General features: G+C 35.6%; 1 protein-coding gene across 1 annotated transcript in view; it reads left to right on the top strand.

Moving 5' to 3' along the window:
* PTPRD (protein tyrosine phosphatase receptor type D) overlaps positions 1–24,664 on the top strand; it is a 420,315-nt gene that overhangs the window by 106,800 nt on the left and 288,851 nt on the right.

The following is a 24,664-nucleotide window of genomic DNA, read 5'->3' as shown; positions in this document are numbered from 1 at the left end:
ACTTTCTTTTTTTATGACATTTAAAATGTGTTTTTATTTGAGCAGACTAGTACCAAAAATGACATAGCTGCTTTTGGTGGTATCTGTATTGTATGATTGGACTAGAAGTCAACCAGACAAGACTTATTTTCTGCTGATCTTTTAGTACTTTCAATGAAGAAAGGGTGAACTCTCATTGAAGACATGAAAAGAAGCCAAGCTCTATTTTTTCTCTTGTGAAGACCAAAGAGACCTTTTCAAAGGGGAGTTCAATTGTGCACAAGTATTCCATTTTAAGAATCCTGCTACTTCTGATTTCCAAAGATTTTGGAAGAAAAACATGATTGTTTTTGCTCCTAGCATGTTTTGCTAAAATGTAACATACATTTCTGACGTACTAGACTATGGCATCTGTAGAATAGCTCCGACAAAGTTGTTTTTTCCTTCTCTGCATACTTTTTTTTTTTTTTAAATGCAACCGCTATGTTTCATTGGTTGTGTTCCATTTTTTCTAGGACTGAAGTATCAGAGACTTCTCACTCAGAACACTGCAGGAAGAGTATAGTTCTCAAGGTCCTGTGCTAAAAATAGAAAGTTTGGATGAACTTAGTTGATTGTAGACTTGCTGTTGTTCATTATCTAAATTATTCTAAGTAACTAAATCATTAATTGATTAGAGCTGATGCCTTGCTAACAACCAGTAAAGCTTAGTGTTTACCTGCTGGATCCCCTAAGACCTGCCATTTCAGTTCTTCACGCAACTCTTCATTTGCGGTATTTGTGCTGTCAGAAGGCATGAAGCCAGTGCACAGTAGCCCTCCAACATATACAGAACTGAGAGAGGGCTAACCTAACCCATTGGTTGACTTTTAAGACAAACTGTTTCTTGACAAGTACTGCGTTGGTAAAAAAAAGAAATAAACAATACCAAGGTGATGGTAGCTAATTAATGCTGGACAATGAACCATGTAACTGGGGAACACATTGTAGCAACCTGACATTTATTTATTTAAGCAATTAACTTCAGAATCAAATCAAATTAAATAGAATTAAATAGAATAGAATAGAATAGTTCAGTTAGAAGCAACCTTCAAAGATCATCTAGTCTAACTGCCTCACCACTACAGGGCTAACCAAAAGTTAAAACATATTGGTGAGGGCATTATCCTCTTAAACAGTGACAAGCATGGGATACTGACCACCTCACTAAGAAGCCTGTTCCAATGTTTGACCACGCTCATAGTAAAAAATTTCTTCCAAATGCACAGTCTGAATCTCCTGTTGAGCCGCTTTGTGCCATTCCTATGTGTCCTGTCTTTGGTTACCACTGTTCATAATTTTGTGTTAACTTTCTTTTGTGGATGTGTGCTTCACTACATGTGTTTTGCACAGAATTATTAATATTTTGCTCAAGTGATACTAGCTTAAACATTCGCCTGCCCATATTCAAGATCGTAATGTTGAATTTGCATGCCAAATTCAGTGACTGAAAAATTGTTTCTAGTAATTCTGATCAGATAATACTGTATCAGCTAGTACAGATCAAACTACTAATCAGCTCACGCTAATCGACTAGAATTGTTTCAAAATAGTGATCTTATAAAAACTACATCATTGACAAGTGGCTGATTTCCCTAGCTTATATGACAGCGTTGGCAATTTTGTTCCAAGCTAGAGATCCTGAATAGTAAAAAATTAAAGCAGTTCATAAGTAGGAAACTTCTTGCTTAAATTACAACAACCAGTTCATTGATCTATGTATGAATATTCACAATAACTTACTTTTCATCTTGCGTGGCTGATTGCATTGGATATACTTCAGACCAACATTCTTCCTTGGGTTAATTAGGGAGGTAAAACGGAAAATGGAGAAAATCTTACACCTGTTACCTTAAATGAAATATTTTGTCAAAGTAGCACAAGATAGTTGTGCTATTCACACGGACCTTGGTGGGCTGAAGAAATGGGCTGACAGGAAGTTCAAGAAGGGGAATTCACATTATCACAGAATGGTTGAAGTTGGAAGGGACCTCTGGAGATCATCTTTGCCAACACCCCTGCAAAGCAGGATCACCTAGAGCACATTGCGCAGGATTGCATCCAGGCAGGTTTAGAATACCTCTGGAGCAGGGAACTCCACAGGCTCTCTGGACAACATGTTCCTGTGTGTGCTCTGTCACCCTCACAGTAAAGAAGTGTTTCCTTGAATTCTTCCAGAACTTCCTGTGTTTCAGTTTGTGTTCATTGACTCTCATCCTCTTGCTGGGAACAACTGAAAAGGGCCTGGTTCCATCCTCTTGACACCCTCCCTTCAGATATTTGTACACATTGATATGATCTCCTCTCAGTCTTCAATTCTCCAAGCTAAACAGACCCAGCTCTCTCGGCTTCTCCTCATATGACAGAAGGTCCAGTCCCCTGATCATCTTCATAACACTCCTCTGGACTTGCTCCAGTAGTTCCATGTCCCTCTTGTACTGGGGAGCCCAGAACTAGACACAACAATCCCAGTGTGGCCTCACCAGAGCTGAGTAGAGCAGGAGGATCACCTCCTTCAACATGCTGGCAACACTCTTCTGAATGCAGCCCAGGGTACTGTTGGCCTTCTTCATAAGGGTGCATTGCTGGCTCATGATTAACCTGCTGTCCAGGTCCTTCTCCGCAGAGCTGCTTTCCATCAGGTCAGCCCCCAGCCTGTACTGGTGCATGTGGTTATTCCTTCCTAGGTGCAGGACCCTGCACTTGCCTTTATTGAACTTCATGAGGTTCCTCTCAGCACAGCTCTCGAGCCTGAATGCCAGCACAGCCCTCTGGTGTATGAGCCACTCCTCTGAGCTTTTTGTCATCAGCAAATTTGCTGAGGGTGCACCATACAGGTCATTGATGAAGTTGAACAGGACTGGAACCAGTACTGACCCTCAGGGTACACCACTGGCTACAGGAAGCCTTGCACCTGGACAGGAACAACCTTAAGTATCTGGCATGCTGGTGTCTCACCATCTGGAAAGCAGCGTCACAGAAGTGGCCTGGGGGTGGTGGTGGACAAAACATTGATCATAAAGCAGCAACGTGCACATGTAGCACAGGCAGCCAACAACTTCCTGGGCTGAGATGGTTGTTCCCATCTGCTTAGTACTGGTGAGATGTATTTGGAGTGCTGGAGTCAGTGTTGAACAGGAGAGACATGGGCAAGCTAGAGCAAGTCCAGTGAAGGGTCACAGAGATGGTGAGGGAAATGGAGCATTGTCCATATGAAGAGAGATTGAGAGCTAGGAGCATTTGTGCCTGAGAGGAAGCTCAGGAAAATCTTGTCCATGCAGAAGAGGGAGCCAGACTCTCTCTGGGGCATAACGACAGCCCAAGGGGCAATGTGCACAAAGTTTGTGTAAACTTAGGAATCACTTTTTGTTGTTTTTAGGCAGTTTTTGTTTTTGTTTTTATTTTTTATCTTTTAATTCAAGGGTGAGTGATCACTGGTACAGGTTGTCATAGGGAGGTCTCCAGCCCTGGAGATATTTAAAACTGAACAGAGCGTGGTAATGGGCAGCCTTCTGTAGCTGACCCTGATCCAAGTGAGTTGAATTAGGTACTCTCCACATGTGACTGTCAGCTTTAGTGATTCTGGTTCTGTGGAAATTAATATGTAGATTTCAACTTGCCCTTAGTTCTTTTAATATTGTATTTCAGCTGTTGACTTGAAACTGTGGAAATAAAATGTTATAAAGGCTACCAGTTTTATAGAAGTAGGTATAATAATGGGATATTGTATACTATGAAAAGCTTTTCCAAGAAAAAAAAAAAAAAAAAGCTCTACTTCCTTAACACAGAGAGAAATGAGAGAAAAAATTCGCAGTTTAACAATAGATTAGATGTCTGTTGCATAAAAATTTAACATCACAATATTCACAATAGAAAGCAAATCCAAAACTTCAAAGTGTTAACACAACTGTATGTAACCATGACAGAAAAACAAGTAGCAGAGACAGGTGGTATACAGAACTACAAATCTATGCTTGCTTTCTTTTTTTTTAAAAAAAAAATATTTTTTTTCAGTGTGTTCCAGTTTTGTCCCACTTACAATACAGCAAAGAACTGTTTGACTTGAGGTCTCTCTCTTGCATGTATCACTGTCACTTCAAGTGCTGGGAAAATCTCTGACAAAAAAAAACTCTATATATTTTAGCTGACTGAATGATTTTTTTTTTCTTTCATAAATATATCTTCAAGTGATCTAAATAGTAACTTGATATGTATGTGTGTGAAATCCTGCACAAATGAAGTCAGTAGGAAAAATCTAATCCAAATTACAAAGTCCAGGACTTATATCATCCTCTTTAATTACACTCTGAAACAGTCCATCAGAGTTCCAAATGCAGGGTATAATTTATTGATACATATAAAAACTAACTAGGCATCAGTTAAAAATAAGACTATTATGTACGGTCGGTATATTTCAACGAAAAGTTTTGATCATGCTATCAGACCTGCATTTAACCAAAATCTCTACCATTTAAACTGTACCTTTATTGTTTTATCTTCTCAACTATGTGAGTTGAAAACCTTAAGGTAAAAAGTTGGTACATTTTCTATTTTAAGTAAAATAGGTTCATGATGACAATGATGAGGTTAATGATGAGAAATTGTGTAATCTGTGAAATAGCATAATTTTTTGAGCTGCTTGAACTTGTTTCAATAGGGCAATAAAAATTTGTATTTTGCTCTGAACAGATATATAATTTCCTACAGAATGACAGACAAAAACATTTTTTCTTTTCAAACCAGCTTCATTTCCAACCCTGAACTGTTTTTCATTAATACTTTCAGCATTTTTTATTTTTTTACTTCCCTGATCTTATAGTGAAGTTTTGGACAAGAAATAGAGTAATATTTTTTTAAAGATGCTTTACAAAAAATAATGGTGTGCACCAACCTGTGGTAAAAGCTCCTTAAAATGAGCTGAAGCAAGATCGGAAGGTTTTATTATTTATGTTTGTATATATCATGATGAAGTTAAATTTCTATAATTATTAGTCAGAAAAAAATATTTTTTTATCTGTTCATTGTTAGATTGAAGTGCCAGTCTGTTTTCAAAAGTGAATGAGAAACTCGATGGTGACCAGAGGCATTATCCCTCTCACTAGTTAGAAATAATAAAAGCACATCACAGTACATCTAAACCATTGGTGGCTGACCTCTAGTGTGCAGTGGTGCAACGTAGTCGATTAATTATGTTTGTGAAGAAAGTGAGTGATTGTAAGAAACTGAATATAAGTACTGAAAAAAAATGTTAAGGCAGCTACTTGATGATGGTGAATACAATTCACCATCCATTTTCTAAAATGGAAAAACATCTGCTTTTGATCCCCCTGAACTGACTATTTTATTGTGCCTTAAGGAATTGGAGGGCGGATTACAAACAAATGTAAATAATGATTGCACTTTCATTTTGGAAGTGGAACTATTTCACAGGTGAAAGTAATACTGTGCCATAAGAATGGAATCGTTCTCTTTACATGTAGTTATTCATTGGTAAAATGTCACACATATAGATGAAAAAAAAAAAAGATATAATTATCAATAGCGTGGACTAACTGAAATGAGATATGGGATAACAAAAGTTTTAAAAGCCTCAACTATTCCTGCTGCTGAAAATAGTAGGATAGAAAAAAGTAGTATCTGTGAAGTTCTCTACAAATACAAAATCATCTTTGAATTGGAATTTAGGTTTAATATTGTGATGTTTCCCAGTAATGAGCCATCAGTTTATGTTGCTACCTCAGGCTTTTACTTAAACAAAAGAAAAAATGTCAGATGCATTTTTCTGTTCATCTGACTTGTCTTAGTAACTGATGGATATCCAGAGTGCAAAAGAAAGGGTTCTTATAAAATTTTCTTAATCACAAAAGAGAAGGAAGAATAAACTGCACTAGTAATCTAGATTTCAGTGAAGATTACTCCTAGTAAGTAAATTAAAGTCTTAAGATCAGATGCTGTGAAAAAGCTTCAGAAATACATAGTGATAACCAAAATGTCAAATAAAGTTAGAAATGCAAATTTTCTAAACCTATTTAAAAATATAAATACGTTTAATAAAGACAAATATTTGATATCTTTTTTTTTTTTTAACTGACATATTCATACTCTGAGGTGTGCATACAAGGGTTGTACATGTAAATTACAGTTGCCTGTTAAGAAAGGAGCCCAAATATATATTAGATATAATTTTTAACACCCATTTCTGTACTAGAGATATACTAAAGTACTAAAGTCATATTTATTAGGTTAACATCTCTGCAATAGGTTCATAATTTAAGAAGGTGGTGGTTTTTTTTTTTTTTCATCAGGAAAGGTAAAGCTTGTGGGGACTGGAAAGATCTTTTACTACTCTAATGGATATGTATTTAATACAGATTTTATTCTACAAAAGCATATAGATTAAAAAGCTTGTACAATGAGTGCTTGCAAATCTTACAAATCTTACAAATACATGCTGCCTCAATTCCTTCATTGTAATATGGTAACAGACAAACTCGAGTATGTGATAGTAATAGAAATGTCACCAAATTTCATGCAGGTTTGTTTTCCAGTTTTTCTCATCGAATGAGTTAAAATGCTGACAGGGTCTTGTATTATTCTATTCTAGAAAAAAAAATATTCAAAGACCATTTGAGTTAATATTCAAAATATGTAAATTCTTTCTCTTTCTCTAAGAAAACATTTCTTATATTCTAATATAAAGACATTATCTTATCACATTAGTAGGTAGAATTCACTGAATGAAATATTTTCCATTGCAATACATATGCTTGTAATTCATGTGTGGCCTCTGTGACTTCTGTTTCAGCTACTTTGTTCTGTATAAAAATAGGATTAAATGAATTATAAATGAGCCATTGTGATTGAAATCTCATCTGAATGTTGAAGATATTTCAAGAAAAAAAAAACAATAAAAAGACTACTAAAATAGTGATTAAACTTGAAAAATATAGTAATATTGTAGCTGCCTTCCTTTTAGTCACATCAAAGTGTACATATATCTTATTGCTTTCAGGTTTATTCAGAACTTTTGTACAGCTTCTGACATCTCTCCATCTTTCTCTTGTTTTCCTTTTGTTGGGATTAGGTCAAAATGTATTACAAATAACCTCTTTTTCATGTAGGAGACATGGTTAAGTAACTACCTAGTGCAGCTGTTCAGCATCTGTCTTCTAGGCACAGAGTGGTACTGTTAGGTTTCCTAAAGGAAATGAAGGATACTTTTACAGTTTATCTGAACTTAATTTTAATTTTTACACATTCATTCAATGACCAATTGATTGGACATGAGATAATTACTGTTCAAACTTACTGGAGGTAGATTATTTCACAGGTATTTGGGAAAGTCCCAAATCACATAAGAACAAGGCAGAATAAATATTTTCAAATAATACTTAAGAGGCAATGCAAAATGGTAAATGTTATATATTATTTCTATGCTATTTATCATTAATCTCTTTTATTTTTAAAACATACATTAGTAATAAATACAAATAGTAATGCACCTAATAATATATAATAATGCAGTTGTGTAATGATAAAACTTAAAGCAATTTAAATTATACAAGATTCTTGGGAGGCATTGTCTTTTATAGAATATATATATTTTTATTTCAAGTCAGTTAATCTGATAGCAGGTCATACAAACACTTGTAATAGTTCCTTTAATATGACTTCTCTTGATAAGAAGAACAATACCTTTCACAGCATGGAGCATAATACTTTGCACGTTCAGTCATTATTTCTATTTTCCATCTATTTCTTCTCCTCCCTGCCACTTAAACTCATTTAAGTGATTTTCTGTTTCTGCCATGTTGAGAAGTAGTAGGTATGTCAGTGCTACAAGAGAGAATTGAATGAAAAGGAGGTCATCACTGAATGAAAAGACAGTGCTACCAGATGATACAAGGAGCATTTTCTTTTTGTTCACTGCCATCCGTTTTACTTCCTTGCATTTAAGGTATGACACCTGTAACTGCCTTCATTTACTTCATTTACCAAAAATTTGGTGCACGCATCCCTTTCCTACATTGATAGTGGCTTGCAGTCCTTGGATTTGTATCCTTGAAGAGCAACCCAAGCTGCCATGTATGAAGAAAATTTTGTAGTTTGTGGATCAGTCTACTGTTTCAGTTCTTTTATTTTCATCTGGGTTCCAATCTGCTAGAATCCTTTTGGTCAATATCCCCCTGAGATAAGAAGTCCAGAACAATGTCTGTTGACAACGACTCTTAGCTGAGGCATACTTCTGTAAATTGTCAGGCAAACACTGTTTTCTAATAGACAGAGTGATATCAATAGCAAATATCAATATATCAATATATCAAATAGCAATATATCAAATAGCAAATATCAATAGCAAATGAAGCATGAGCAAGCAAAAATTTTATGATCAAGAGACACCTCTATAACATCATTTTTAACATAACTCTACTAAGTAGAGGTTTAAGCTATCCATATCCAAAAACATTCTTGTATACAGAAAAATCAGAGTTTATTCTTTGAGTTTTAATTATTAAATTTACGTAAGGTTTCTAGGTAGTGGAAGATAGCTATTTTACTTGACTGAAATATATATTAGTTTAATTATTCTCACATTGTATATATATTTTTTTTCATTATGTTTACCTTTAGCATATATGGGTGTTCTGTTTTTTGTGGTTGGTTGGTAGGTTGGTTGGTTTGTTGGTTTGTCTGTTTTTGCTTTGACAATCTTCCATCTAAGTTTATTTTCTTCATAGAAAGGTCTCAGCTTAAAGTGCAGTTTTTTTGTGAGGTATTTTGTAACTCAGAGGTATTTTGTAACTCAGAATTTCTGTAAGTTTGCTACTTACTGTTACAGCTGTGCTTTAGGAAGATTGTTTTAGTTTGAGGTATCAACAGATTTGTCTTAAGAAGATGAGAGGAAAAAAAAAAACAAAATATACTGACGTCAACCTAGTTTTTGTGTTGCTCCAGTGAATAGTTTTGCTGTATATTTTTGTGGTGTTTTCCAGCAAGCAATAGTCAGAAGCAGCATTAGTCTAAGCTTATCACTGTGTGGTCTGTGTGATCCAGCCAGGTATCTGCAAATGGTTGATTGTATTTGCATGAACTAATTTGTTCATAGATGAATATTCAAATCTGCATCTAAGCCAGCCTTCTGTTCCACACAAATTGTGTCATGGTGAGTTAGTTCCCAGCACAGTAGCACATTGGCTAAACAGAATGGTATCTCGCATAATTGCTAACTGTGGTTCTTGTTTTTCACTTTCCTAAGCTAAGCAAATGTTTCTATAGCCAAGGCTGCAGATAATGAAGAGAAGTCATTAGGAATTGATAGTGTACAACTAATGGAAGAACTTTAAATAACAAATATGTAGAGGAAGTATTAGTATTTAAATACAAGGACTTATACAGTATTTGTACAGATATTTTCTTCAGTTTTTCATCAACTCCTAGCTAACCTTTTGTTTTGTTTTGATTTTGTTTTGGTATGTTTTGCTTTTAAACCAGGTATAAATATTTTAAAGGTGCATTGAAGACTATTGAAATGATATAAAATGTTTTACCTCCTGCACTGCTCCTGAAAAAGAGGTCAGATTCAAGAAAATACCCCGCTTGCTTACTTCTTCTCTTGCAGTGTATTGCCAGCTCCATGCCTCTCTCACGTTCAGTAGTTTTTTTTTTTTTTTTCTGTAGTTTTGTCAGATAGTAAAGTGTTTGCTGCATAGAAGCATATACTTTGCTATTGGTTTGCTTTGAGCCACTGTTAAAATTAACTGATAGGAAACTACTGTACCAGGTTCCAAAACTCACTGACCTAATCAGTCATATCTGCCCTAAAATACTTATTTTTCACATTCTTGATCTCTTTCTTCTTTGTTTGTTGTTCTTTAAGTACAGATTTGTACTTTGAATGAAGAATTAAAAGGTGGGTGGGGTGGGTTTCTAAAGCATATGAGAAGTGGGTGCCCATCTCCCATCGACTTTACCTGGGACTGGGAGTTTAGAGATCTGGATTGATCATGTAAATTAAAATCACTGAAAAAGACAGTGGCTGAACATGAATTACAATGAGTATCTTCTGCATTAGTTTTTCATGCTCTGTTTTACCGGGGGACACCCTTCCATTTCAAGTAGCTTTTGAAAAGGTAGAATTTTTGGAAATGGAATCTCAAAAGGAAGGTTAATCCTCAAAAGGATGTTAATTTCAGCATAATAGTATACAATATATCATTACTCTATAGAATGGCAGCATTACAAGAAACTTCTTATATAGTGCTTTATAAACCATTGAACAAACCATTCAGTTTTGGAACACGTGTCTTTTGATGGCTAAAATTTTTTTATTTTTTTTTCAATTTCTAGCCTGCAGAGATTTTTGTGTAGATCGTATTTCTGTCTTACAGAGATTTTTCTCTCAGTCATGCCAGATTTGCCATTTTTACCTTGTGGACACAGCCAACAGAACATTTAAAAAGGAGTGTGGGGGGGAAACATTTATGAGTTTTCTCCTTCACGTTACATTTGCACAAAAAGCTTAATCAGCATATTTGAAAGATTCACAGAATCAGAATAGCTGAAGTTGGAAGGGGCCTCTGGAGGTCTTCTGGTCCAATCCACCGATCAAACAGGGTACACCCAGAGCAGGTTGCCCAGAACCACATCCAAGCAGCTTTTGAAGATCTCCAAGGAGGAAGACTCCACAGCCTCTCTGGGCAATCTGTGCCAGTGCTCAATCAATGTTTGCTAGTGTTCAGGAGGAACCTCACATGTTCCAGTTTATGTCCATTACCTTTCGTCCTGTCACAGTTTGTACCCATTGCCTTTTTCTGTCTCTGTGAAACACAGAAAAGAGCCTGGCTCCATCTTCATTGGATCCTCCATCCAGGTATATAAATACATATGTACCTTGATGAGATCCCCCCTGAGCTTTCTCTTCTTCTCCAGGCTGAACAGTCTCAGCTTTCTCAGCCTTTAATCATAGAAAAGATGTTCCAGTCCTTTAATCTTCTTAGTGCCCCTCTGTTGGACTCTCAAGTAAGTCCAAGAGTAAGTTCTTTTAATGGGGAGCCTGGAACTGGACAGAGTACTCCAAGTGTGGCATCACCAACAGTGGGAAGGATTGCTTCCCTCAACATGCTGGCAATGCTTTAATTAATACAGCCAAGAATACCATTAACTTTCTTTGGGGCATGGCACACTGTTGGCTCATATTCATCTTGGCATCCACCAGGACTCCCGAGTCCTTTTCTGCAGAGCTGCTTCCCACCTGGGCAAGGTGCAGCAGATACAGGCACACAGGGTTGTTCCTCTCCAGGTACAGGACTTTGCACTTCTTCTTGCTGAATTTTATGAGGTCCAGTCAGCCCATTTCTCCTGCTTGTTCAGGTCCCTCTGGCATATCAGCATGACCTCTGGCAAATCAGCGTCTCCTCCCAGTTTTATGTCATCAGGAAAATTGCTGACACCCATCATCAAGGCCGTTAATGAAAATTTTAAACAGGACTAGACCCAGTGTCCACCCGTTAGGTAATCTGTTCATTACTGGTTTCCAGCTAGACTTTCTTCCACTGATTACCACCACCCACAGCCCCGATGTTTGGCAACTTTTCAACTCACTTCACAATCTGCCCATGTGGCCCACACATCAACAGCTTGTCTGTGAGTCAGTGTCAATAGCCTTACTGAAGTTCAGGAAGACGTTATCCACTACTCTCCCCTCATCCATCAGTCTGGTCATTTCATTGTAGAAAGTGGTCAGGTTGGTCAAGCATGACTTTCCGTTTGTGAATCCCTCCTGACTACTCCAGATGAATTTCTAAAGGAAAAACCGTGGCAGCCATTCAGAAAAAAAAAAAAAAAAAAAAAAAGTTAGTTTTGTTAAAGAAACTCTTGATCACCCTGATCTTCCTCCTTTCTGCTGCCTCCTTCCCTCTGAACCATATTCATGCTTATTCTTCTACTGATTCAGATGTGCTAAATCCCAAATGAGCTGTTCTTATGGTTCTAGTTGAGAGGCAAGATGCCCAGAAAGTTCTTAGGGACCTTGAGACAGAACACAGATAATTGTTTTGAAAATGATAAGTTGGTAAATTGGTTTTCTTTGAGACTTAACCTTATTTTATAACCAGTTGGTCTGTGCCTTCTGCTTATTAATACGTTTATCATTTGAATAAACCTTCTTCACTCATGTTTACCTATTTTTCCACAGTACGTACCAATAGACTCTCAGCCTTTTATTTTGTGAGGTTAGCATATTGAGTCTCTTCTGTACCTTTTCCATTTGAAATATACTTTTCTTGCCCATTGTTGTGGTTTAGCCTGGCTGGCAGCTAAACACCACACAGCCGTTCGCTCACCCTCCCCCCTCCCTCTCTGGGATGGGGGAGAGAAACGGGAAAGTGAAGCCTGTGAGTTGAGATAAAGACAGTTTATTAAGACAGGAAAATAATAACAACAACAACAACAACAACAACAACAACAACAATAATAATAATAATAATAATAATAGTATTAATAATAATAATGTGTACGAAATAAGTGATGCACAATGCAATTGCTCACCACCCGGTGACCGATGCCCAGCCTATCCCCGAGCAGCCGGCCCCCCCTCCACCCCGGCTAGCCACCCCTATATATTGTTCAGCATGACGTCAGATGGTATGGAATACCCCTTTGGCCAGTTTGGGTCAGCTGTGCTGGGTCTGTCCCCTCCCAGCTCCTGCTGCATCCCTAGCCTGCTCGCTAGCAGGACAGAGCGAGAAGCTGGAAAGTCCTTGGCTTGGTGTAAGCATTGCTCTACAACAATTAAAACATCAGCATGTTATCAGCGCTCTTCTCATCCTAATCCAAAACATAGCACCCTACCAGCTCCTAGGAGGAAAATTAACTCTGTCCTAACTGAAACCAGGACACCCATGGATAATTCAAATCTATGTAAAGTTCAAGATGTGATATTGTCACAGACTATATTTATGACGTCATTAACATAAGTTCTCCAGCTCTATCAAGAAAATAAGTCTTCTCTCTTTTAGAAATTTCTTGGCCTTTGGAGAAGCTGAATTTCGTTGTCTCTTTATAATATTTCCATGACTAATTAATATATATATGTTTTTCTGCTGGATATCCTAGCTGCCTTTTCCAGTACTTTTTGAGCGGTTTACCTTGTACCTCTTATAGCCAAGGCAACCTATTTCTGTAATTCTAGTCCACTGGATCTAATTCCTTTAATATGATATTCAGATCATCCTCAATGACAGCAGCACCTTCTACCATAATGGAAGGCAATCTCTTTTAGCTTTGTATCATCATTAACACATTTCATAAGCATAATTCTGTGTTGTGTTTTTTGTTTGTTTCTTTTGTTTTTCAGTAAAGTGAATGATTTAAATTGTTAAAATCCCAAAGCTGATTCTGCAAGAATAGTAGCTTTATAGTGTTTGTTTGTTTGTTTTTTCATTTTTTTTAGCTTAACTCAGTTTAGTTAACTAAGTTTAGTATCTCGTGTTCTATAGTTCTTACAATAATTCCAATTTGTTTAAATTTTAAATATTGATTTCTCATGTCGTGCTTTACTGAATAATATGTACCAATGGTATCACAGTACAAGTAGATTAGTTGCATCTTTTTCCATGTCTTAAAAATCAAGTATTTTATGAAGGAAAAATAACAGAATCATTTATCATAGTGTGATTCTGATCAATCTCCATTGTAATTTATCCTGTTTGTATTTTTCTCTGAGTCTTTGTTCTTTATTTCAAAGCTCAGCAGTAGTTGTAGTGTGTTTATGTGATTCCATACAGCATGGAATCAGCATGGTAATGACATATGCGGTGTTTCTCATTTGCACTGATAGTTACATTAAGTAGAATGTTTAATTGCTATTCAAATTCTCCTGGCAATGTTGTGACAATAGCTTTTATTATGTTACAGATAATGAGGCCCTCTTGGTATTATTGTGAAAGGATATAGTGTAGGAATATCTTAACTTTTTTTTTTTTTTTTAATCTACCTGATTTTCTTAGGTATTTTTCTACTACTAGACATTATAGACCAAGGCTCTTGGTCAGCAGGGAATACACGACCTGGCTTTAAAGAATGCAGTTTCACATCTTAACTTGCAATTACCAGCTGAATATAGGCTGTTGCATAAATTTGTATTTGAGAAGTCCCACTGAATTCGGTGGAACTAAAATCTGCTTCAAGTTCATCTTTCCAAATGTTTCACAGAATTATGCCTATATCTGATGCAACAGTAGGAATCCTGTGGAAGATCTCTAGTAGTTATTGATGCTTGTCTAGAACATGTAAAGATTATTGTAGCATCTACATTCTTTATACCAGCATACATGTGCACTCTGACAAGATTTTAACGTCTCATTTCAGACAGGACTGGAAAAATAGTCCACTGTAGTTCAGATGTAGAGAGTAATGTTGTTTACAAAATTGAATAGTTATGTTTAGAAAGGAAAACATGGATTTAGCTTTTTTTTTTTTTTTTTTTTTTTAAATCTGGATTTTAATTTTGTAAGAATGAAACCAGATTTATGTCTCAGTTAGTTGTACTGTTATTTACGTCACTTTCTACTTTAGTTTTCATTGTACCATCAAAATCTTTGTAAATAAACCAAGTCTAAAGATTCAAGGGAAATATTTAGATTTCCAAGACCTGTACTCAGGCCTTGGAAGAAAGAATGTCAGAGTGTTTTTTCATGTCTTATCTTAAGAAAGCACTTTCTAAATGTTCTTTTGCACACACAATTTGAAGCACTGAACATTCTTCTAAGATTTTAGAAGCAATGGCTGTCAGCTGTCAATACCAAATCTTAACCTTAATTGTAATTTTAGTGTTGCCATGTAAAGTCAAGGACTGGAGTTACTATGCTACATGTCCCTGTACTGCCTGTACTCTGGAGAGTGAAAGGAAATGTTTCAGAACAGTAAGTAACATGGCAAAGTGTTAGTTGGCTCTTTGGAGAATTGCACATAATAGACAGGCTCTTAACAGAGCAGTCACCATTAAAGTGCTACCTAGTAATAATTTTATTATGTGAAGATCTATAGTCTTTGTCTGTGCTGTATCTCAAAAAGCTTTTTCATAAGTTTTTTTTTTTTTGTGTGTGTGTGTGTGTGTGATTTTTTAAGAAAAGCTTCTGATAAGAGTTTTATCTATGTACCTTTTGCAGTTTTATAAGCATGGTCATCCTAAGAAGCCTAAAACTGTCACCACTCCAATTAGCACTTGAGGCTGATGTCAAATTATGTCAAAACATAAGTAGACCATCTGATCGAAGTTTTTGGGTCTAAAACATTTGTCAGATGACCACAAGATATACTGAGGGCTTGAAATGTCAAAAAAGATTGGAAATTTCAAAGCAAAGTCAAACACTTGAACTGACTTTTTGAAAGCCATAACATTTGTTTTGAGCTTATGGACACTTTGTAGATGCATTGTCTAGGTCAATCTGAAAATCTCTTGGCTTACGATGAAGTGCTAAGCATAGCTTCAATTAATTTTTCATTTATTTTCATTTATTACCCCCCCCCTTTTTGGCTTGCTCAATACTTTTAATATAGATTGTATATTCAAATTGGATATTTTCACCAAAAGGGTGGTCAGGCACTGGAACAAGCTCTTGAGGAAAGTGGTCATGGCACTGAGCCTACCAGAGTTCAAGAAGCATTTTGACAATGCTTACAGACATATGATTTGATTGGACGGTCCTGTGAGAAGCTGGGAGTTCGACATAATGATTCTTGTGGGTTGTTTCCAACTCAGGATATTCTATGATTCTATAACTCTATGATACTATGATTAGTGTGAACTTTTATGATTTTATTTACTCTGCCTTCTAGCATTCAGACCTACTACAGTTCCTAGGAATAAATGAATTTCAGTTTTGATATATAGCCTTCATTCTCCTTGTAAAATAGTACGTTACTAGTTCTTTAAGTGAAATTAAAACAAAAAACAAACAAACAAAAAAGAAACACTAACATATTCTTTGTTTTTTCAAAGACCCTGCAATGAAAGCAAAGGTTCGGTCACAGTTTGCTTGTCTCTACTTTCTTCAGTCCACTCCATTTCCTTTATTCCATATTATTTTTGAACTCAGCTTGTGTATACCATGGATTCTCTTTTTAATGATTTACAACTTCTTTCAGGCTAAACTGATATTAAAATGTACAGATAAATGTTTTGCTATGAGTATATACTTGCAGTTTCAGTCTCCCCTGAAATGCATCATCATATTTTAAAACATGGTAATGATTTATTATTCTAAAATCAGAAAAAAAATCAATTGAGGCCAAAAATTGGAAGAGAATTATTGAGTCTTGAAAGACTTTTGGCAAGATGTGAGGTCTGCCATTCTTACATTTGCAAGAAAAAGAGGCCTGTAATAATATTTTTGTCTCAATTGAAAGCTGGAGCTGCCTGCATTGCAAAGGAAGTCAGTTTATGCAGCTACCTCTTTTAATTTCTTATGTTGTTTTTTGTTCAACTTTTTTTTTTTTTCAGTAGATACTGCATGAGCCTAAGCTTACCAGTAATAGATATTCTTAGGATTCAGTCAGATCATTCTTTGCAAAGTGTGTTTACATATTTTGCTTACCATTTTTTGTACTTACTCTAAGAGATGTAATCACACACAAAATAACAAAAGCAATAAAAGGGAGTACTTCTTACTATCTTAAATTTCTTCTCACCATTATCAGGTGAAATAATTTACATCAGTTGCAGAATATTATTTGTTATCTAGAATTATTTACATTTTGGTCTTCAAATTCAGGTATGATTTATACCCTTTGTGTTTTGTAGGAAGCACTGCAATCTCTTAAAACTATAGTCTTAGTTTTATGTTAAATCAATTTCTCTTCATCTTTTAATTTCTACTGTTTAAGAAATTCATTTTACTATTTTATTTTATTTTATTTTATTTTATTTATTTTATTTTACTTTATTTTATTATTAATAAAGGGGATTCATTTATACAGTCATATATGCACAGCACAAATACAGGCTGGGTGAAGAATGGATTGAGAGCAGCTTTGAGGAGGAGGACTTGGGAGTGTTGGCTGAGGAGAATCCCAACATGAGCCAGCAATGTGTGCTTGCATCCCAGAAAGGCTGCATCAAAAGAATTGTGGCCAGCAGGTTGAGGGATGTGATTCTCCCCATCTGCTCTGCTCTTGTGATACCCTTCCTGGAGTGCCGCATTCAGCTCTGGGGTCCCCCAGCACAAGAATTACATGGACATATTTGAGCAAGTCCCGAGGAGGGCCACAAAGATGACCAGAGGTCTGGAGCACCTCTCCTACGAAGACCCAGATCCCTGGAAGTGTTCAAGGCCAGGTTGGATGGGGCCTTGAACAACTTGGTCTAGTGGAAGGTGTCCATGCCCATGGCAGGGGGGTTGGAATTAAATGATTTTTAAGGTCTCTTCCAACCCAAATCATTCTGTAGTTCTATGATTCTATGATTCTGTTTTGGATAGAATATGTATCTATGCAAATAGATATATATATAGAAATATTCTGAAATACTTCTTGTAAAAACTCTGCGAACAAGGTAAGTGAATTGTTTTTGAGAATCAAAGATTTGGGAAGCACTCTGTGCTAAGTTATTGGCAATGTTTAATTATAGTAATTCTGATCCTACTTGATTTAAATTTGTTTGAAAATTCTTTAAAGCTCAAAATATTAACCATTCTGTGCTAAAAATTTATAATAACAAAAGAGAGCTGTTATTCACTATTATCTTGTATTTATATTCTTGTAAATGTCATGGAATATTTAGGCAAACAGATTTAAAAAAAAAATCTAAAGCAGACTTTGGAAGCAACTGCTCTTTCTCTTCTGCCTATTTATTTATGTATTTATTTATATGTTTTGTAAATTGTCATCCTTTGAATAAAAATATTAATTTAGCACTTACAAAATGTGCAGAGTTTAAATCAATCTCTGATTAGAAGAAATGCACCTTAATATCAGCTTCTGTGTCTTTCTCTCTTTCCTCAAGCTCATTACTGCTAGCTGATCAGAGAAAGGTTGCTAGATTAGAAGTTAGATGTTACTTGACATCTGACTTTTAGTGGAAGATAAGAAATTAAGAAACAACATATCAAACAAAACATACCTGCAAACAGCTCTGTGCTTACATTGTCTAAGTAAAAATTCCTGTTTCCTTGTTCTGAAGTTCGTAGCTTCATTGTTCTAATGATATTTCAGTTATCACTGAGTCTTTTCCGGTAAAATTCATCATGCAGACTTTGTTCCCTCTTTTTTTTTTTTTTTTTTTTTTAACATCATAAGGAACAAAAAGCAGAGAGTCAAGAATACTTGTACACAAATTCCCAGGATTTTGACCTAATGATTCTCTGGAGAGCTTCTTTTTATTCATTTTGCTTCAAAACCTATTCATATATATATAATGAACCTATATATATATATATTCATATATATATTCATGTATTATATATATATAAAGGAACCAGCTTATCAGGCTTAATAAAATGATTTTTCATTTTCATGTATACATTCTCTGTTTCTGTTATCATTATTTTCCTTCTTCTACTCATTCCCTGCATTCCATTTTTATTATCTTCACAACTCTAGAAATGCTTTTCCTTGTGAAATTCAAATATAACTGTAAGTGCTCAGGCTGGTGTCATGCAAAGTGTTACAGATGTTTTCTTCCAAGCTATTGAAAATAAAGGTAATAAAGTCCTAAGGAGTAGCTATTCCTGAAGGTTTACTTACGGTATGCAGAAGTATTTTCTCTGATTTAATGATGCGTTTCTAGTGTTACTAAATTGGTGTTTATGGCAGTCTTAACATTTGTATATTAATTGTCCACAGAGTACGGTAAAATTCTCAGAATAAAAACACTCATTGTAAATGGTTTGAATTAAGTTATCATTCACAAGGGCTCTTTAGTGTAACAGTATTTCCTAACCCTGAAATCAAAACACAGCATAAATCTCAATTACAATCTAAAATTGTTGACTGTTGATTGAAACATTTCAGGTCCATCTTGTAGGACAGATTCCACCCCCCATGTTGCTAGCACTTTTCTCCTTGCTGTGATTGTGATCATTCTTTACAAAAGTCTTTGGCAAAATCCTATGAAGGCATATTTTCTCTTTACATTTCATACTGGTTTAGTGAAATAAAACGTTTTAGCTAGCTCGAAACAATTTTGTTTCTATTCTCTTGATTTTTGGCAAAGATTTAAAAGTGACAAGGATGTCTTTCTGCCTCTGAATGCTGAACAAATGTGAACTCTAGATTCAATAGTTATTCTCTGTTTCTCACTCAACCTGGCAACAATGGAAAATAGAATGTGTACTAACGATATATATATATATTTTTTTTTTTTTCACTAGAAATTTAAAAGGAAATGAGCCTGTTTTACTTGAATACTTAAATACAAGTTAGTATTTCTTCTACATAGGAAAGATGTGAGGAGTTTCATAGCAATTGCTATTGCAATGCTCTATTTTGATAATCATTACAGATTTCTACAGTAAGCAGAGAGATGACTAGCTAAAAGATATTCAGGAGATGTGCTTCAGGTCCCTTTCCTCTGGTCAGCTTTCCAGCCTTTCTTCCCCCAGCCTGTAGCGTTTTATGGGATTGTTGTGATCCAAGCACAGGACCCAGCACTCATCTTTGTTGAAATTCATACAGTTGGCCTGGGATCATCAATTCAGCATATCCAGATCCTTTTGCAGAACCCTCCTACCCTCAAGCAGATCAACACTTGCACCTAACTTGGTATCATCTGTGAATTTGCTGAGGGTGCAATTGATCCCCTCGTCCAGATCATTTGTAAAGACATTGAAGAGAACTGGCCCCAGCACTGAGCCCTGGGGGACACCACTAGTGACTGGCCTCCAGCTGGATTTAATTCAGTTCACCACAACTCTTTGGACCCAGACAGCCACCCAGTCAGTTTTTAACCCAGCAAAGCATATCCAGACCTTGGGCAGCCAGCTTCTTTAGGAGAATGCTGTGGGAAACAATGTCCGAAGCCTTACTGAAGTCTAGGTAGAGCACATGCACAGCCTTTCCCTCATCCACTAAGCACATCACCTGGTTGTTGAAGTTTTGTCAAGCAGGACCTGCCTTTCATAAGCCCATGCTCACTGGGCCTGATCATCTGATTGCCCTGTATGTGCTGTGTGATGGCACTCAAGATAATCTGCTCCATGAGCTTCCCCAGCACTGAAGTCAGACTGACGGCCTGTAGTTTCCCAGATCCTCCTTCCAGCCTTTCTTGTAGATGAGCATCACATTTGCTAGCCACTTTCAGTAGTGCTCTGATGCTGGAGGACCTTAATGGCTTTTGTCCAGACTCTTACACTCCAGAGCACCTCCCTATGAAATTGCACAGTCTTTCTAAACTAACATTTTCATCATTTTTCTTTTGAGAACTACCGAGGAGAGCACCTTCCCTCCCCCTACCTTGCAAAGTTATTTATGTTGGAATACTGCTGGATTGCAGCGGTGGTGGTGGTGCAATGGATAATGTTTTTTTGTGGGATGTAGGAAAGGCCCATACCTTTTATTGCAGTGTTTTTTTTTACTAGGAAGTGCCGAATACAACTTAATAGGGGTAGTGAAGGCTAAGAAAGATTCATATGAAAAAGTATATAGTTAGAACTGCAGAACAGCTGCACATGTCTGTCGTCCTTTGAAGACATTATGCACATGAGAAAATTACTGTAGTTCCATTAGACTGGTCATACTAATATGATTATCATCTGAGCCCAAACCTTTTTGTGAACAACAGAGCTTCTCATCCAGAAATCTTTGTCATAATTAATTAAAGATCAATCAAATTCTTCATTTTTTATGCCGAATTGGGACCTGGGAGGGAACAAGAAGAAAAGCTGCTTCATCATTTGTTCAATTCACTGTTAGAATTGCATAAGAAATGACAAGCAAAACAAATTCTTCAGTGACCAGAAGAATCCCCTGATACAAAATGTTTTAGTATACTTCCGTTTGTGGTCAAAGAGCAGTCTTTGTCACTAGCTGATAGAGTTTCAATTTGCATAAACAATTACATAGCAATTAAAGTACAGCCTGGACAAAAGCAGTGTATCTTTAATCATTATTGTAAAAAAAAAAAAAAAAGTTACATCATTTTTCTCTGGCTCATGTCACTTTTTTAGTGATGGTTAAGCTGGGAATAGCAAGCTATTAGTAAAGGCTTTAAGAACATCTTTTTGGACTGAAGGAGACAACTTCAAATATTTGCTGTTAGTAGGATCTGGATGTGCTACTTGATTTTTTATTTATTTCAGAGAGTCAATTAGGGGTTGCATCTGGCATCTATGAAGACAGAACAGTTGAGCATTGAACTTAACTCTCCTTTTTTTAAAACAAAAACAAACAAAACACACTGTCTATTTTTGACATGGAATGTATGAACAGACAACCAAAATTTAACTGACATAGAGATATATTAATATATTCTGATGAATGTGAACTGTTTTCCCCTATATATGTCTTCTTTTTCTCTCATTAAGTTATTTATTTATAAGTGTGTGTATGAGCTTTCTTAGCAGTAGTATAAGTGACAATTACCACTGCCTGGTACACCTGTGTGCTGTTTATTTTATTGACAGTCCAAGCTTAGAACACGTTCAGTGAAAGAGCCCTTTCTTTGATTGAGAACTAGGACATGTCTGATAAGTATTTGTCCTGTTTGAAATCTGAAGGGAAAAGTAGTGACTGGAGAGTCAGTCATAATATCTTTTCTCACCTTCATGACATCATCAGAAGACTGTTTTGTCAGGTTGCATTGGAATGGTCCAATGACCATTCCAAGAGGCAACGTTGAGTGCAGTCAGTTAATCAAGTTGGCAGTCCTTGGAGTTACAGAATGGAAGAGGGTAATGAAACTTGAGCCTCAGTAGGAGATATTGGAGTAGACAGTAGAACTTGAGTGGTGGGAGAGGAGATGGAGACAACCAGATTGACCGGCGGAGCCTATAAATTGGTTGCAGGGCAAAGAAACAATATATCAGGGCCAATAGTCTCTATTTTTCGTACCAGCAGTACCTTGAAAATAGGTGGTTGTGTGAAGTTGTGCAGGAAGTAGAGTGGAATTACAGAGTAGGAAGTACATTCTATTAGCTGACCTACCAAAGGGCACAAAGATAATACTGCCTTCTGGTCTCACAATGACAGTGTATATAGTTTGAATTAAATTTAAAACACACAGACACACGGTCCAGAACAGCTGTCATGTACTATTTAAAAAGTGATTGGTATGTAGACTGTATCTTTGAAGGGGAATATGAAGCTTCATTATTCTTTAGATAAAACCGACAATGAGTAAACATATAAACTAAATATATTTAATCCCCATATTGATTGTATAATGTATTAGTTGAAAGTTAATGTGAGAATTACATAGATAATTAAAAACAAACAAACAAAACAAACAACAACAAAAAAACACAACTGTGTCCTGTTACTAGGAAAAAATGAGGGGTTTTATCATAGAGAAATCTTGTCTATTTGCATTATCATCCATTTTTACTGGTTTTGGAGTTAATGTAGGTGTTAATTACAATAGTCTAAAAAAAAAAAAAAAAATCTGACCAGAACAGTATCTTTCTATTAGTGTGGTAACACTTAATTGATAATCCTTTATATGATTCATATATAATTGCATTAACTATCTGAACTCTATATTCAGTCTTCTTCCATGAGTAGTTCTGTTGGTAGGTGGTTTGTAAGGAAATGTTGTAACACTCTGGATTAGGGAAATTGAAAATTAATAATAAAATTCCGTATTTTTGGAATTAGTATATGTATACATGGATATTTCTGTTAGATCAGGTGGTTTATGAACCGTTATGTCTTTAAATGGGCATATTTTTCTTTATAAAAGCTTGGCTTTACAAAATTGCTTTACTGTGAAGAGCTGTACTGAAGTCTCTGACAAGGGAGTGTGGGGAGGTATTGTATGGAGGGCATGCGGGTGCTTGTGGGTCCTTTCACCTATGTTTAGATTATGTAGATTTTAATGTAATAGCTAAGAGATTTTGGGGGGTTAGGAAGGCTTTTTTTTTTTCTTACTAAAATTTGACTTGCAAATTTCTTTATTTTCTTTTTCTTTTTACTTTTAAATCAGTAATCTGACAAGGACTTAAGGAAATAAAGCACTGTTTCACTTTTTACCACAGAAACTAATGGCTTTTCTCTCAGAAATTATATCAGGAGTTATCACAGCCCACTTAATCATGTGTGACAATAATAAGGTTTAATTGAAAAATAAATAAAGTTAGAGATCAGTGATAAAATCATAAAATACTATAAAATACTATTTTTAACTGACTAACATGTCACTGATGACCACTTTAGGAAATTATTTTAATAGATATCTTTTAAAGAATGGCATGTAGAGCATACAGAATTATGTAACATTTTTGCATATTTGAATTTAAGACCAAGTTTTTGCAAGGATTTGCACAGTGTTATTAAACTCTATTTAATTCATAACTACTGTTGTACCTCGTGAATTTCGAGCAGTCTGTGATATTCTTAACAGAACCACAGCTAAATCGTTCCAACTGTATACAGTGATTAATGCAGTGAGCAAGGAAAACACAGCATGCATGAAAGAAGAACTTAGCAAGGACAAAGGCAAACACAACGATGATTGTAACGAGACTGGATTCCCATGAGGGGTTGTATCATAATATTCTCCCTCTCTCTCTCTCTCTCTCTCTCTTAAATATGACTATTTATTTTCAAGACTATGTTTATTTGTTCCCAGATTCTCAGATAGACCAACTGCCTCCTTTGAAAATGCAATGCATTTCATAGCAGACAAAGGTTTAGATGTAACAGTAAGATAGTGCTTTTACAATGTATATTTTTGCATCTATTGACATGCAGCATTGTTTTTATTGGTCCTAAGAAGTCTTCATTAAAATCACAAAATTCAATCTAAAAGTTTTATCATATCATTGTATTGTGTTGAATTCTGATAGGGTGTTGGATTTGTCCTATCCTTACTTGATCATGAATGTTTTGAAGTAAAATACAACTCAAATGTAAGAGTTCCATCAGAAAATCATTAAGGCTTGATCATGGAAGTGGTGAAAGTTAATTGCTGTTATCAGGCAATAATAAAATATTGTTCACATAAATCAGTATGAGTTAACGTGTTCACAGCAAATGTGTTATTCTGTAAAATAATGACGGTCTGTGTTTTAAAAATTGAAATTACAGCTGTGGAGATTCAGAGAAGAAATGTACAGTAACAAGTAATAGCTGTAGTTTTCTGTTTGAATAATAATCATCACTTTGCCTTTATTTTGAGGAAATTTATTACAAATTGCTGTCTCTTCTTTCTATTGATGAAAAATGTATAAGTAAATTAAAATAAATTAAGCAAATCTAGTCATAATAATAGGTAGAATCAAGACATCTTACAGGAAATAAATTATTAAGATACTCTCTGCATTTAAATGTTGCACCAAAATTCAGGTAGTATGTTTTTAGTTGAACCACAGTTAATTTAATTGGTTTGGAATTGGAGAAACCTAAAAATATATTTGGAACACTAAGAATATTTATTTCTACAAAGCTAAATCACGCTCGACTTTCTTACTAAATCAGATCATAAATAACATCTACT

Source organism: Cygnus atratus, chromosome Z (assembly GCF_013377495.2).
Source record: "Cygnus atratus isolate AKBS03 ecotype Queensland, Australia chromosome Z, CAtr_DNAZoo_HiC_assembly, whole genome shotgun sequence".
Lineage (NCBI taxonomy): Eukaryota > Metazoa > Chordata > Aves > Anseriformes > Anatidae > Cygnus > Cygnus atratus.
This window is presented reverse-complemented; position numbering and strand designations above follow the sequence as displayed.